A 16,439-nucleotide genomic window follows, 5' to 3' on the forward strand; every position below is an offset into this window, starting at 1 on the left:
AAGTTTCAACAATATTTGTTCAAAACATACATTGTTTTCATCTTTTTATTGACATTTTTCGACCAAAAATACTGTTTCGGAACAATACCGTTAAACAATCCGGATTGTCCCGGAACCGGTTTAACCCCTCGGAGGGAAATTCTGTGGTGGTCAGATAAAGGACAAAAAAAACCACCTCTAGCAATTTGAAGCATCCAATTTCGTCCACTACAGCCCGATTACGAGTCCCTAGTCTGAAATTTGAAATTTTCACTTTCCATGCTGAGAATTTCTGTACCGTCCTGAGTCAGAATGTTTTGCTTGGGGAATTTGAAAATTTCAAATTTCAGACTAGGGACTCGTAATCGGGCTGTAGTGGACGAAATTGGATGCTTCAAATTGCAAGAGGTGGGTTTTTTTTGTCCTCTATTTGATCACCACAAAATTTCCCTCCGAGGGGTTGAACCGGTTCCGGGACAATCCGGATTGTTTAACGGTATTGTTCCGAAACAGTATTTTTGGTCGAAAAATGTCAATAAAAAGATGAAAACAATGTATGTTTTGAACAAATATTGTTGAAACTTGTTCAATAGAGACTCTTACAACATAAAATAGCAATTTTATAAAAATAGTTGTTTATAAACTAATGTTTTGATAAGTTTTACTTAAAAAAACTAAATTTAATCCAATTTTTAATATAAATTAACTAAACAAAGTTATCAGAAGTTCAAAGTTGTCACAAACTGGCTAGAGGTACTAGTATTTGACACAGAAACAACATTTTATAAATAAATTCACTCAAATCGATCAGATTTTGTACTTTTACTAGGGGTACGGGCAATTATTTGACCTCTTTTTTGACTTTTTTCAGTAAACAGTTTTTGTATTTTTTAAGAAAAAGTTTTTTGCAAATCCAATGACAGTGTCTTAAAGAGGACATTCTGCCGCGTCGATTGATGTGTAAAACATGGCACTTTAGTCGAATTTTATGTACTTTTATATCACAAACATTTCCCGTACGGGGGGGTACGGACAAATATTTGACTCACTGTATTTACGTTAACTGACCCTTCTAGTAGACTAACCAAATTTCGGTTAGCACTGGAAGAGTAAAAGTTTGATGTATTTTATAAAAAGGGATCAGAAAACGTGGTGGCGGACGCGTTGTCACGTATTTCCATAGAAGATCTCCAGGCGCTTACGCCTGAAATTAGCATGGTGTGCACAAGAGCACAGACAAAAATAAAAGCTGCCACTTCACAAGTGAGCAAGAATGTAGATTACATTCAAATAAAATTGGGAACTGACCAAACTGATCTCGAGACAGTTCAGTCCCAGGGTATTTTATACATCAAGCCCAATACGACATTAACTCACCTACGGGGAGTAATGACCCGATTGGTAAATTTGATAAAAAATAACCCGATCAAAGGCCTTGTCGTAAGTAATACGACTGAATTCCGGACACTGAAGGAACAAATAGAGTCCTTAAAAATAGAAGGCATGCCTCCAATAATTACAATTGGATCAAAAATTCGTCAAATAGACGATAAAAAAGAGCAAAAACTCATCATAAACAACTTCCACGTGTTGCCAACTGCAGGGCACGCGGGTGTAAAAAGAACAACCAACACGATAAAGCAAAGATATTTTGGAAATCCATGGACCAAGATATTTCTAATTTTATCAGAAAATGTAACGAGTGCCAAAGAAACAAAAGTTTCCGCACTAAAGTTCCTATGACGATATTGTCGCCGCGGCACTAAACCGAATTGAGCAAGTTTAATTCTCGCGACGATTTTCTGTCGCGAAATATCTGTCAAGTATGTTTAAGTGATTTTGAATCAGTGTGTTTGCTTTTTGTTTTGACGGCTTTGGATGATGAGAAAACGTGGCTGATCTTTTCTGGTCTGCCAAGGAAATGGAATGCTTTAGATTAAATTATTGTTTCAAATCTTGGTTTTTAGTTCTACTACCACTAGAACTGTTTCATTTGGGGAAGTTCAGTCAGTTTCCAGCTCCAGGAAAAGACGCAAAAGGGAAAAAGTCTTGGTTAAGTTGCTGATTACGGATCGATTACCGTCTAAATAAAACAAAAATAAGTGGCCTCATTGTCGAGGGACCTCAATCCGGTCCGTTGTGTCCTCTCACCGGGAGAGTTTTGCCGATGCGGGATGTTGCGGGTGTCGATTGAATAAGCTCTATAGTGTCAAAATGGGAAGACCCAACCACCAATTTGAAAATCAAAAGCGCCGTAATTGTACTCTCCAAGCTAGACATCATGAAATGGTCCATCCGGATGATCGAATCCACGCTCACAGAACGATTTCCGGTAGATTTTCGTGATCGATTCCATGCTCCGTGTAAGACGCGGCGCGAGTCTTGTCGCAGCTCAACTGGCGACATTTCAGTTTGGTGCCGCGGCGAAATTTTGTTTTGGTTTCGCGTGTGACATTTGAGGTACACTCAGAAAAGAAACAACAGAAAATTGCTTCGCGAGATGAAAAACACTCGCGCTGTTATTTCGATTTATTTCAAAAACCACAATAACCAGCACTGCTAACAGTGCGTTTGAGAAAATATTTCTGGATATACACACAAAAAAATATTTCCGAATGTTACATCATTTATGATGTAACCAAGGATGTAACACTTTTGCACGTCATTAAACATTAGAATTTAAATGCAATTTGATGTAAATTTGCAACAAATTATACGTAAAAACATGATTTTACGTGTGATTCAACCGTTTACGTCGAATCTCAAGTTTACATGAACTGAGTTCACATGTGATTTCCGTGTCGAGTAAATTCACTTTTTTTTTCTGTGTAGTAGGTCCTTTAATACCAGACGCTCACGGGAATCAGTACATACTGACCACCCAATGCGATTTAACTAAATTCGTGACCGCGACACCAATTGCTGATAAATCAACAAATTCTGTGGCCAAAGCATTTGTTGAATCAGTAATTTTAAATTACGGTGTCCCAACCCAAATTTTGACTGATAAAGGCACAGAATTCATGTCCTCCGTATTTACAAATTGTGTGATATGCTGAAAATTGATAAACTCAATTCAACAGCATATCATCACGAGACAATTGGAGCACTAGAGAATTCCCATAAAGCTCTGGGAAATTTTCTACGCATCCAAACCAATAATTCTTATGGTTATTGGTCTGCATGGGTGCCGTATTATAAGTTCGCTTATAATACAACTGTGCACAGTGCAACCAATAAAACACCGTACGAGTTAATGAATGGGAAATTATGCAACATTCCATCTGAGTTGCAAGGAGAAACGGAAATAAGTCCGGTCTATAACATAGACGACTATTCCGCTATTCTGAAATTTAAATTACACAGAAAAAAAAATCGGGTAAATTTACATGATTTATGATGTACCAAAAGTGCACGTCATTAATGATGCTGATTTACATCAAATTCATTGTAAATTTAAATGCCATCCGACGTAAATTTGCCAAACAAACTTTGCTTTCAGACATGTAATTTTCCGATGAAATCGATGTAATTTTACCCAAACCTAATTTTTTTTTACTCCGTTGAATTTTGAATCTGATGTAAACTTCAAATGCTAGAAAAACTCAACGTTGATTGAATCGGTTCACTTTTGTTATATTTCTTATCAATTTAAACATTCATGTATAAAAAATGCTTTTCATTGATTAGAAATTAAGAAAGTAAATCATTCCAAACTACTGTGGGCTCATAGCATGAAAAGTAGTATCAGATTTAAAATTCAACGGAGTGATGATACGAAATAATACGAAAAATCTAGAGTAAATACCTACTGTTTCAAAAAAGGACCGTACCATGGGTTTCCAATATTGATAGAATTTTTTGAAAAAGTAAGCGAGAAATGTTGGCTCACATAAATATGTAGATTGTGATTTTAGTTCTGCGGAATTTTGAAAAAAATGAATAAAGTAGAAACAAAATCCACATCAATCGGCTTCAAATCATTGGTTTCATTCGTATCTCGCGGCGGAAGCCCTAAGCCGACACGTCCCCTTCCTGAAGCTTTTTGTATTCCGTTTCGGACAGGATGTCCATCATGATCTGCTCGCAATCCAGGCGGTCAGATCAAATGCTCCTACTACAAACTTATGCAAGAGGCGGACCAGCGTGCAATTCGACGCCGGCAATGCTTCATTCCGAACCCTAGACTATGGGCAACAAGACATTATGAATTCCGTAATTGAATTTTATTTAGTAATATTATCACCTGTGGAACTGAACCCAACTGAGCCATGGAGGCACCTGCCAGCATCGTAACGGTGTTCGTCATCGCCCTTGCCCTTAGCGATCCAGATTGTGTTGTCACCATCGTGTTTTGCTGCAACCTTTCGAAGTCCCCGAATTAATCAACGTCGTGGGCGAGTTGCATGGGAAAAAGAACAAAATGTTGTATCTGGCAATAGAAATAATTTACCTCAACTTACATGACGATTCTTCATCCCACCGTTCCTACTGAAGCGCCGGAACTGGTGCATCAGAAGTCGCTGAGAATCATGCTGGTGGATAAAGGCATCTCAGTCGTCTACAGATGGCCAAAGAACCAGACCAAGCCGGCCAAGGTCACCGTGAAGGTGACGCTAAAGCACAACCCACGCCCACACCCTGAAGAAGCTGAAGAACATTATCAACAGCAATCGGTTCCGGCGGGACCTGCGCCAGGCTGCTCAACACCGTGTCTGCCCCGCTACCAAGAAGGGTGGTGGTAGTTAATTTATTTCAGGCAGCTTTAACATGTTTGTCATTCGCTGCCTACCAAGAAGGGAGCCAAGCCAGTTTCCGCTGCTGCTGCCGGAGTCTATGCCCAAGAAAGCCGAACAAGAACAGAAAGCTTTGTGAGGAAATAGAAACAAAGATAAATAAACAAACAGAATTTCCTATAGAAGGATCTTACCGTTATCAACAACTTCGACCTTGTCCTAGACCACAGTCTCTTGTAGCGGAGTAATCGGCCACGTTCACGTTGGCCGATCGCCGGAACGCGATTATACGCGGTTTCGGACGGAAATGTAGACCAGCTGGGCCACGGTCCGAATCCAACTTCAGAAAACAGAAAACGCCGAAAACTCACGTAAACAAAAAAAGCGATCTCAGCAGGCGGGTGGGAGGCAGCGTTTTTGGCGCTTTGACGTTTTCGGCTGAAGAAAATGCCATAAACTCAATACACGGAAAACCAAACATACCCTATTTCAAGTTCAAACAAGTTTTTGTTAGGAGCGTTCTTTTATAACGTAACGCAAAAATCGGTTTTTAAGCCCCCTCCCTCCCTCGTAACAAAATTTCCATACAAATTTTAAAAAATTGTATGGAGCGTAACACGACCTCCGACCCCCTACCCCCACTGCGTTACGTAATAAAAGAACGCTCCCTTATGAGGAATTCGACGAACTATTTTTTTCAAAATAATCAAAAAGCACTTCACAGGTTTAATAAGGTTTCATATGGTCCTAAAGCCCTATCATAGAATAGAAGTGTAACTTGGAGAGAAAACAAGATGGCGACGTGTTTCAAAAGGCCCCCACGATTTTTTTCACTTCTCACTGTTCTGACTTCACAGTGTACCTTGAAGTGGTATAACTGGTGGTATAATTCACTGTAAACAAACGATTACAGTAGAGCTCCGCTAATTCGGCAATTTCGAAAAAAAACTAAATTTTATAATCATATTTTCCAGTTTAAAACTATAAGTACCGCCAACTGTGGTGAATTGGGACTACGGTCTGAATAGGGACAGCAACTTTAAAAACAGTTTAAGAACGAAACACGGATTTCGAAGATTAGTAATAAATTTTAGAAGTTCAACCTTTCCAAATTAACGAGGTTTGACTGTAGCCCAAGCTTGCATAATTATACCAGATTTTATCATGGCGAAGCTGGGTTGTTGGTACAAGATGACGGCAAATCGGTGGCTACGACAAATCGTTGCAAACTTTTTAAATAATGTTATAAACATTGCTTTATCTAATTTTTAATTTTAAAGGTATTCAGTGATATGTGATCGCTACGTTATGCATTATTACGGTAAACTTACCCTTTCGACTTGCACGACGCGTCCTTAAATTGCTCAGGGAGGAAATGATCGGAGCAGATGAACAGGTTTTTCACCGTCCACAGCATTTTGGGATCGAAGAGTAGCGACCAAGCAACAAATTCCGAACTGTGGAAGACATTTTAAGCATTGAGCTATCCAAAATAAATTCGACATTGTTTTCTTAAACTTACACTAGTTCAATTGTTTTGCAATCATAAGTTTACAAAAATGCAAGATTTGAAGAAAACAAAAAATTAAGCGAAAATAGTAGTTTATGCAACAAGTTGCAAAGAGGATTTTTCAGCACGAGTCGTACATTTATCCAACGAAGTTCACCGAGTTGGATAAATACGACAGTATTCTCCTTAGGCTCTTTTTATTAATTTGCAAAAATGGCATTTTGGGCACCCTGGGGCTTCCTGAGGGGCGCTTTATCTTTTCAAAAGGCGCAGCACAAATCGGCAACTTGGCAAATTTGCAAAATGCAAAGTTTCTCTTGGGCCCTGCTGAGGGCGCCAAATGGTTTAAGGAGGGCGACATTTTTGTTAAAGAACTTGTTAGTCGAAGACTAACCTCGACTAACCTACAGCTCAGCCCTGATCTCCCTTAGGCTCTTTTTTTTAATTTGCAAAATGGCATTTTGGGCACCCTGGGGCTTCCTGAGGGGCGCTTTATCTTTTCAAAAGGCGCAGCACAAATCGGCAACTTGGCAAATTTGCTAAATGCAAAGTTTCTCTTGGGCCCTGCTGAGGGCGCCAAATGGTTTAAGGAGGGCGACATTTTTGTTAAAGAACTTGTTAGTCGACGACTAACCTCGACTAACCTACAGCTCAGAACTGGACGAGTGCTGAAAAAATTAAGTTTTGCAACGAGTTCCATACAACATTTTTTGCAATTCCGAAAAACCCATTGAGTGAAATTTCAAGTCAAATTTTCAAGTATTTTGTCGATAAATCGTTTAAATCAAAAAAATGATGAAAAGTGTTACTTTTCGAAACAAGTGCTGAAAAGTTAAACTTTTCAGCACCCATTTCAGTGCTGAAAAGTAGAACTTTTCAGCATTTATTTTGAAAATTGTTGCTATTCGATTCTGTTATTTTTGGTACAGAAAAGTAGGCTATTTCGTCGTTCAAAAATGACAGGAAAAGTAAGTTGTTTCGCGACGGAATTGCAAAATAAAAACTTTTTGCAATAATAAATATCGAAAATTCCAAAGATCTTTAAATCTTTAACCAGGTACCGAAAAGAACAGAACAAAAATAATTTTAAGAAAAAATGCAGATTCGCCAATATGAATAGAACTGTTATTGAATTAGCAAATCTGAATTCGCGAATTGGAACAACTGACAGCTGTCAAAAGCTTAAAACCACGTGTGTGTGTGTGTGTGTGTGTGTGTGTGTGTGTGTGTGTGTGTGTGTGTGTGTGGTCCAATCCAATACCCGCTAACCGGTAGCGAAATTATGGGAAAGTATAATTTGTATCAGACTTTGTAACGTCATGATTCGAATTCCCGGACGCTTCGAAACCCGGACACTTCATCTTGTTTTATCAATTATTTGGATATAATTTCTTATATGAATGTCAAATCTGTGTTATTTGGTGAATTCCAACATCAACTTTCATTTAAAGTTTGTTTGAACGCTGTAGTTAATGCCAAAACAATTAAATACAATAAAATTAAAAGTTTACCAAAAATGCGAAACATTTCACTTGAAATATTTCATAGGCGTCCGAAGCACCGGGAAGGCAAAGCAGAAATTTATGGTTATGATATCCTTAAATTCTAGCAAATTTTTATATAAATCATCGATTGTTTTGATGTTAACAGCTTATTTGAGACCTAAAGAACGCCATTCACTAACATTTCAGTCCAAATTTGTGCGATTCATAAGTAAAATCGAGTGTCCGGAATTCGAAGCAAAAGTGTCCGGATTTCGAATCAGCTTTATCAGTGTCCGGGATTCGAAGCACAACAAGTCATTTTAATGTTAAAATTCTGATGAAAAATTCTTAGAAAAGACATATTTTGCATGCATTTTCTTGAAACTGACTGTTTATACTACATTCTGATGATATTCCTACATTTCCAACTTATTACATGTTTTTGCCAGCTATAACAAAATGATATGCTACTAAGTGTCCGGATTTCGAATCATGACGTTATATGCCGAATGCTGATACAACTTATCTCAGTCCTGGGTATTAGGTGGTGATAGCCCTCGCGCTGCTTCCAACGATCCATTTCAGAATGGCAGAGATCCTAGCGGCCCAATTCCGAGGTCGTTGGGCATTGTCCGGCCCCGCCTTTACATAGAAGCAAGCACCAGACGGATCCTTGATCTATCTTAAGACTCCCAATCCCTTCTGGCAAATCAGGGATCAGAGCGTATTTAATATGAGAAGAATACAACATGTTTTATAACCTTCAGATGGCCGACTGGTTAGAGTCCCAGACCATCAATCCAGAGGTGTGAGTTCGAATCCCACCTGATTCAGTTTCGTTTTGTTCAATTCCTGATTCCAAATTTCAAAGGTACCGACCGGGATTTGATCCCTGAACCTTCTGCTTATGAGGCAGAAGCCGTAACCATTAAGCCACGGAGCCGGTTCTGTCAAAAGCTTAAAACCACGTGCTCGAAAATTATCGAACAATAGAGGAGAAAAGCAACTCGCGACAAAATTTTGAGGCTAGGAATTTTGACAGGTATGATTTTCATAAAGTATTCGCCTCCTTTTCTCTCCCACAGAAAACTGGGGACAATGTAGCTGTCAAACTAGGCCAAACTGTTAAAGTCACTCACAAAATGAACTTTGAGTGATTTGAGTTCATTTCTGACGCCACGATTTTCTCCTCAATAGAAATGAAGAGATTCGTTTTTTTAAGAATAAAATTTGATTTTCAATTGCAATGATGTCAGTTCTTTGGCAATGCGATGCAAAAATGGTGGTAAAACAAATCATATAACAAATCAACATATATGTTGATTAAAAATAATATTAAAAATAATTTTCAAAACGAAGTTTAAAAGCGCTGTGAATGTTTAGAACCATAGAAAAATAAAGCAGCGGACTTTCCATACTGCCCCTTTGTCTGCGTGTTTCACTCCCGGTTTGTTGATGCTAAGAATAAAACAAATTTTAATTAAATTCTTCCGAATAAAAATCAATAATGGTGTTGTTGCCACCTTTAGCAACACTTTCATGAAATTATGCCAGAGTAGTGGTATAATAAAGTATACCATCCCCAGACAGCAGAACATCTTGCGTCTTGCGGCGGCGGACGTTTGTCGGGGGTAATCTCAGACACCATTTATTCAAGTTGGGTTCGTGTCCTTGCATGGTTTGGGACCTAGCTATATCCGACACAAAAATTTTGGCGAAAATTCGCTTCTCACACACTAGTGTACTTTGCACCTGTCAGTTGTCATTCTCTCTTCGTGCTCGTCGCGTCCGCGTGGTATTTTTCGTTCCGTGAAAGGCCGGTTTTCTCGCGGTTTTCCTAAATTCTGTTCCGTGTTTGTCGCGTCCGATTGTTTTATTTGTAACCGGTCCAACCGTTCGTACCCACTCAAGTGCCTGTGCCCGGTAAACCCGTATCCGTACCCCGTGTGTGCCGTGCCGAAAACCGTGCTGCTCGTAGCAAGCCGCGCTTTTTAGTTTTCCTCATTTTGGGGCCACTTTCCAAGCGGGCCGCGTCGTAAAACGGTAAGTAAGAGGTTAAAAAATAAACACGAATTGGAAGGAAACATTCGTAAATATACGGTATCCTACAAAGGGTCTCCGCCGAATACTCCGCTGAATCAATTTTCAGGTTAGGTCAGGTTAGTGTTATTTTTGCGTGCGAGGCGGCTCACGAATAGACGAGCTCTAGGCGAACGCTGACGTCCCACGGAGCTGGCCACTTTGACCGTGCTCCGGAATGCCGCTGGTGTGAGTATGGATCGATCTGGGTCCAAGGGGGGATTCGGAATGTTATTCATGATGATGATTTTGTTGATCGTTTCCTGCTCTTGCTCGCCTGGAGTGCCAAACTTTTGCGACTTGTTTTCCTTGTCCCACTTTTCGATGCTAAAAGATTCCGATCCGGTCGAGTGATCGAACGACATCAGATAAGTCTATCCTCTTCGTCGCGATTGTCCGGAATATCCAACCGTCGCACGCCATCCACTGCTTAATCCAATCCGTTGCTCTTGCTCCTTGGCCACTTTCGTTACCACGAAGACATCCTCCCCGCCATCCCGTCGTGTCGGTCACATCTTTGCTAACCACGACAGATTCCTGTTGTCCATTTGGAAGTTAAGAAATTCAGAATTTTGGAATTTTTGTATGTAACATTAAATGTAGTTTTTCACGACCGTTACAGTTATTTTAGGTTATGTTTCGGCTTTCGGTCACTTGGTAAAATCGAACACCAGTTTGCTTTCTTCTCCGACGTTTCGGTTCATATAGAACCTTTTTCAAGGAATCTAAAATTTGTAACATTAAATTTTAAAAACTTTGGTTTTTCATTTCATTTTGAATATTTAGATTTTTTGTATTTAAGTAATTTAAAATTGAGGAAAAATAAAGATTTAAAATTTGTACAAAAATCTAAGATTTTTTTTTGTATTTTGGAAATTTGGAATTTTAAGATTATGTTATTTTTATTTCAGAATTTCAGGATCCCGGAAATATAAAGTTTTAAAAATTAAGAAAGTTTTCTTTGATTTTTGTGTATTTTTGATTTTTTGTGTTTTGCCTTCCTCACCTCAATGAGGAAAGGCTATAAAATCACTCGAAATATGAACTTCTTTATTAGTCCTCGTAGACCCACCTTCACGTATACCTATCGACTCAGAATCAAATTCTGAACAAATGTCTGTGCGTGTGTCTGGATGTGAGTCCGTGCACCGAAAAATATGCACACGATTTTCTCCGGACTGGCTGAGCTGATTTTGACCATTTTGGTCTCATTCGATCCGTCTTGGGGTCCCACAAGACCCTAGTTAATATTATGAAGTTTATAAAAGTACTTCAAAAGTTATGCTAAAAACGATTTCGAATAAAGTCTGGAAGATTTTAAAAAGGGTGGTTTTTGTAAGAAAACCCGTCATGCTATACATTTTTAGAAAGGTATTTAGAATACCTTTCCAACGAGCCCAAAACGTTAAAGATCTGAAACCCATATCAAAAGTTATAAGCACTTTAGTGTTATTTATGCACTTTTTGGAGGCCGGATCTCAAATATTTTGATGAAAACGTTGTCCGGATCTATCATGCGACCTGTCTTTGTATAGGTAAACAAAAGACCTTTCCAATGAGCCCAAAACGTTGAAGATCTGACAACCCTATAAAAAGTTATAAGCGCTTTTACACTTTATACACTTTTTTTAGGCCAGATCTCAGATATTTTGATAAAAATAAGTCTTATTTATACTCTTTTTTGAGGCTCTGTAGTGTATTAACTTTATGAATGTAAGGAAGGCACCACCCACCTAAAGGTGGATTAAGCAACGTTTTTTTTAATAAGAATTGTTGAGTTTTTTTTCAACCGCCTTGAGTCAGGGGTTTTCAAAAACACCCAAAAAGCAAAAACTGTAAATTTTGTTAATTGGACCATTTAAAAAAATCTCTAGAATTTTATGATTCACATAACAATTTTTATTAAAAGAATATTTTGATTATTTGTTTTTGAGTTTTTTTTTAGTTTTAGAAGAATAAAAATTTAGAATTTTAGTAATTTAGATTTTTATAAATTTTGAATTTCAGGATTTTAATTTTTAGAATTTTTGTAATTTTGAATTTTTTAAATTTGTGTACAGTCATCCCACATATTCGGAACACCCACAAATTCGGAACACTTTTGTGGTAATTTGTCAATAACATGGCAAATGTATAGCTTTTCTGTCGACCCTACTATTTTTAGGACCTTTATTTAGACATTCTCTTGCTATTTCACTAGTAATAGTAGTACTTTTTGAACAAAAAACCTCATTTCAAGACTATTTTATCAATAGCAGCAAAACTCTGGCTCCAAATTGCCTGTTCCATGATTGTGGGATGTTATTGTGCCTCCCACAATTGTGGAACACCTGAATGAAACTGATATGTTCACAAAAAAAGTTATCAGACCATTCATAAAACATAACTAAGCTTAAGTGCATTGGAATCAGTGCGTGAAGTCATTATTTTGTAAAAATTATGTACTCATGGAGAGAACCAAAGTTTGTTTACATCCGTAAGAAAAAAGTGTTCCGAATTTGTGGCTTTCAAGAGCTAAAGTTTTTCTTCAAAAACTTGATATACAAGTTAAAATTTGTAGTTGTTCTATACAGCAATCGAAAGATCGCAAGAAAATCTTTCAAATGAAGGTAAAAACGAATCATTAAGTTCAATCATCGATTTTCTCTGATTTTTTGAACATTGGCCGATCTGTAAACTGTTCCGAATATGAGGGATGACTGTACCTCAGAATTAAAAAATCACGGATTTCTTTGATTTTTTTTTAATTAAAAAATTTCTGAAACAAATACGTTATGTTTATGTATTTTTGATATTTATAATTTAAAATTTCAGATTTCAGAATTTTGTTATTTTCTATTTTAAAAGATTTTATAATTTTGAAAAATGTCGAATCAAACATTTTTAACTTTGGTATTTTTTAATTTTTGTATTTGAGAATTTCATAATTTATCAAAGATCCTTGAATGTTGTTTTATGAATATTTTTAATTTTTGTGTTTAAGAAGCTTCGAATTTCAAAATAAAAAAAACTTTGAATATTTTGTATTTTAGAATTTTTAAACTAAGGATTAGTATTTTTTTATTTTTAGTTTTAATTTTTGAATTAAATATTTTTGTCTATTAGATTGATTTGAAAATTTTCCTTCCGGTAAAAATGGCCACAACCTGGAATGGCTGCTGCCCCAGTATACGAGTTTGGACAATATGGTTGTCTAATTTCATGGATTTTGGATTGTAGAATGTTTTAAATGTTTTGTTGAATTTTAGGATTGCAGAATGTTTTAAAGTGTAAACATTTTATAATTTGATTTTTTTTTAATTTTAAAATTATTGAAATGTAGAATTTAGATTTATATACCTAGTTAAGTATTTTAAAATTTGGTAGTAACATAATTTTAAAATTTTAGAATTTAAGAGCTTTTCAGCTCTAGAATTTTGTGGATTTTCGAATTTAAGTTCTTTTGAAACTTTAGTATTCTAGGAAATCATATCTGTACAATTTCCATTTAAAATTGCGAAATTTTAGAATATTCGAATTGATGAATTGAATTTTGAAATTTTGTTGAATTTTAGAATGAAGGAATTTCAGAAGTTCAGTGTTATGATTTAAAAATGTTAAAAGTTAGAAATTTGAAAGTTTGAGAATTTTATATTTTTGCAATTTAGAAATATTATAATTCTTAACCTCAGAGGTTTAGAATTTTTATTTTTTCAGGTTTTTTATTTTGGAATTGTATTAAATTAGAATATTTAGAATTAGAATATATAGTATGGTTTTTTAATTTAATTTAATCAGCTCCTTTTCACAGATCACACGTAGGAAAGAACATCACTTTTCCTCCCTTGAAAAGCTGAAGAACCCGCGGGCGACGGTCGACCACCTTGGGCTGCTGCTAAACCTGGCCGATTCCACGAACATGGCTCATTCGAAATGCCCAAGAATCCGCCGGAGACAGGCGAACACCTCGGACTGCTGCTGAACCAGCCGTAAGAGGCGTGGTTGGAGATGGTCCGCAAAGCCGAGACCGTGGCCGAATTCAAGAACCTGTGAGTTTAACACGTCATTCCAAACTTATCTATACAGCTTTAATAATCAGTTTCTTTTTCGCAGATCCAGAAGTTGGAGCTCAACGTTCTTTCAAGAACATGTCTGAACTGAACCTGCCAGCAGGGATTGCCCACACAGCCGGTTCGTGGCCGACTTCAATATTATCTCTCTGGTCCCTCGAAAAGCGCGATGAGCCAAAATCACCACCAGCAGCAACGCCGCTCCCAGAGTAACCCTGCGGGCCAACTTTATCCGCGGCTAATGCAGCAGCTATCGCAACACTCAAAGGTCAACCACACTATGCAACACTATCACCAACATGGAACTGGGCGCAATCGTCAGCTGGAAGAATAAGGAAGGCGACAAGCTGAACAAAGGTTTGTTATTACGCGTTTCGTGTCACTTCAAGCGCGTTACTGATAAATGTGTCTTGTTTGCAGGTGACCTGTTGGCGGAAATCAAATTGACGAAGCCACCATGGACTTCGAGACGCCCGATGAGGGTTAGGCCAAGATTTTGGTGCAGGCCGGCCGGAAGGACGTCCCGATTGGCAAGCTAGTGTGTATCATCGTTTAGAACGATGCGGACGGTGCCACGTTCAAGAATTGCAGACACTGGAGCTCCGGATGCGGCTCCGGCAGCAGCTGCCGCTTCAGACACGTGTATCCACCACCAGCCGCGGCTCCACTGGTAGCCACTCCGCTGCCAACGGCTGCGGCACTTCCTCCGTCACCAGCGGTCTACGCCCGTCGAATGGTGAAAAAGCTAACCGAACAGCAGAGACTGCGATTGGAAGGTACTTTCCACTGTTGCTGCATGTCCGTATGTTTCGCCTTACAACCCATATTCGTTGCTTGCAGGTCGAAGCTCCGGCCTGTTCGGTTCACTAACGTTTAAGGATCTTGCGGGTACCCAGACAAGATTCCGGCTGCTTGAGTCCAAGACGATCTTTCCGCACTACTATCTGACCTCCGTTGTATGTAACATGGACAACATCAACAAGCTGCGCGCCACGTTCAACAAGCATCTCGAAAAGGACGGCGTCAAGCTGTCGATCATCGACTTTATTATCAAGACGCCCGCGATTGTTTGCAAGACGGTCCCGGAGCCGAACTCGGCCAGGATGGACACCATCCCCAGTGAGTCGGACCGTTATTCGCAAGATGATCTCCATTTGACAAAGTTCAACTTTCGCTTCTAGATTTGACGCCGTGCACGTGACACCGATCGTGTTCGGCGCGGACCACGAGGGACTGTCCAATATCTCCAAGAAAATCGCTGGCGGCGAAGGCTCACGACGGCAAGCTACATCTGCAGGAGTTCCAGGGCGGCACCTTGAGCGTGGCCATGTTCGGCGTGATGCACTCTTCTACCGTCATCAACCCGCCCTAGAGCTGTACTCATCGGTGTTTGTCCTTGTCCTGGCTTCGGTGCCGGGACCGTGGACGATTTCACAAAAAATAAGACCGCGACCGGAAGAAGTGAAGATAAAGATGGTCCGCTTTGTGAAGACAGCGGCTCTTTAACCAACCCCCTTTTTAAAATGTATTTTTATAATAAATAAAGTATAATCATCACGCCGAGACAGTCAAAATTTGTTTTATTTTGTAAAAACTTTTTCCACTAATGGGATTTTAAAAAGAAGAAAACGAAGAATAAAATCGCTCCACGAAATACGTCCGATTTTCCACCAGATTTGCGCTAGTTCATTTACCGCAGTCCAGCGAAAATCTGGCGCAAAATCGGGCGTGTGTCTGGCATATCCCATCTGTCAAAATGCATAACCGTTTGAACCGGGCCAAACGGTTCGTTCGCCTCAATCGTGCACGACCGGTTTGTTGCATATTCGCAAGAATTCGGGCAAAAATCTTGGGCCAGTCGGGGGGAAATTCTGCCAGACGTCTGGCGCAGCGCCCAAGACAAAGCGCCCGCCAGGCGCCCCCCGTTTCCGTCTGGGTCGCCGATACGCGGCGCTACTTGTTCTTGAGAAAAAAGTGATACAACTTGTTTTTGACAGTTGGACTTCTATCCCAGACGGAAACGGGGGGCGCCTGGCGGGCGTTTTGTCTTGGGCGCTGCGCCAGACGTCTGGCAGATTTTCCCCCCGACTGGCCCAAGATTCTCGCCAGAATTCTTGCGAATATGCAACAAACCGGTCGTGCACGATTGAGGCGAACGAACCGTTTGGCCCGGTTCAATCGGTTATGCATTTTGACAGATCCCATCTGCCAGACAAACTCCAGATTTTGCGCAAGATTTTCGCAGGACTGCGGTCAACTGAGCAGCACAAATCTGGCGAAAAATCGGACATATTTCGTGCTGCGATTTTCTTCTTGGTTTTCTTCTTCTTCATATTCTTTTATGTTTTAAACTAAAGGTTCTCAAATAAAACAAATGTTGGTTCTGATCGTAATAATTATACTTTATCTGGGTTTATTTATTTTAAAATGACACTTTGATTAACGAGCCGCTGTCTTGGAAGTGGTCGACCGTGGCCAGCGGATTCTTAAACTTTTCTTGAAATCGACCACGGAACCGAAGCCAGGGAACGGAAAAGTACCGATAGCCAGGATACAGCTTTAGCGGGGTTGATGATGGCACAAAAGTGCGTCACGCCGAACA

General features: G+C 39.1%; 1 pseudogene; it reads left to right on the forward strand.

Moving 5' to 3' along the window:
- Positions 1-9,481: 9,481 nt before the first annotated feature.
- LOC6050197 lies at positions 9,482-15,362 on the forward strand (annotated as a pseudogene).
- The last annotated feature ends 1,077 nt before the right edge of the window (positions 15,363-16,439 follow it).

This window comes from Culex quinquefasciatus, chromosome 3, assembly GCF_015732765.1.
Source record: "Culex quinquefasciatus strain JHB chromosome 3, VPISU_Cqui_1.0_pri_paternal, whole genome shotgun sequence".
Classification (NCBI taxonomy): domain Eukaryota; kingdom Metazoa; phylum Arthropoda; class Insecta; order Diptera; family Culicidae; genus Culex; species Culex quinquefasciatus.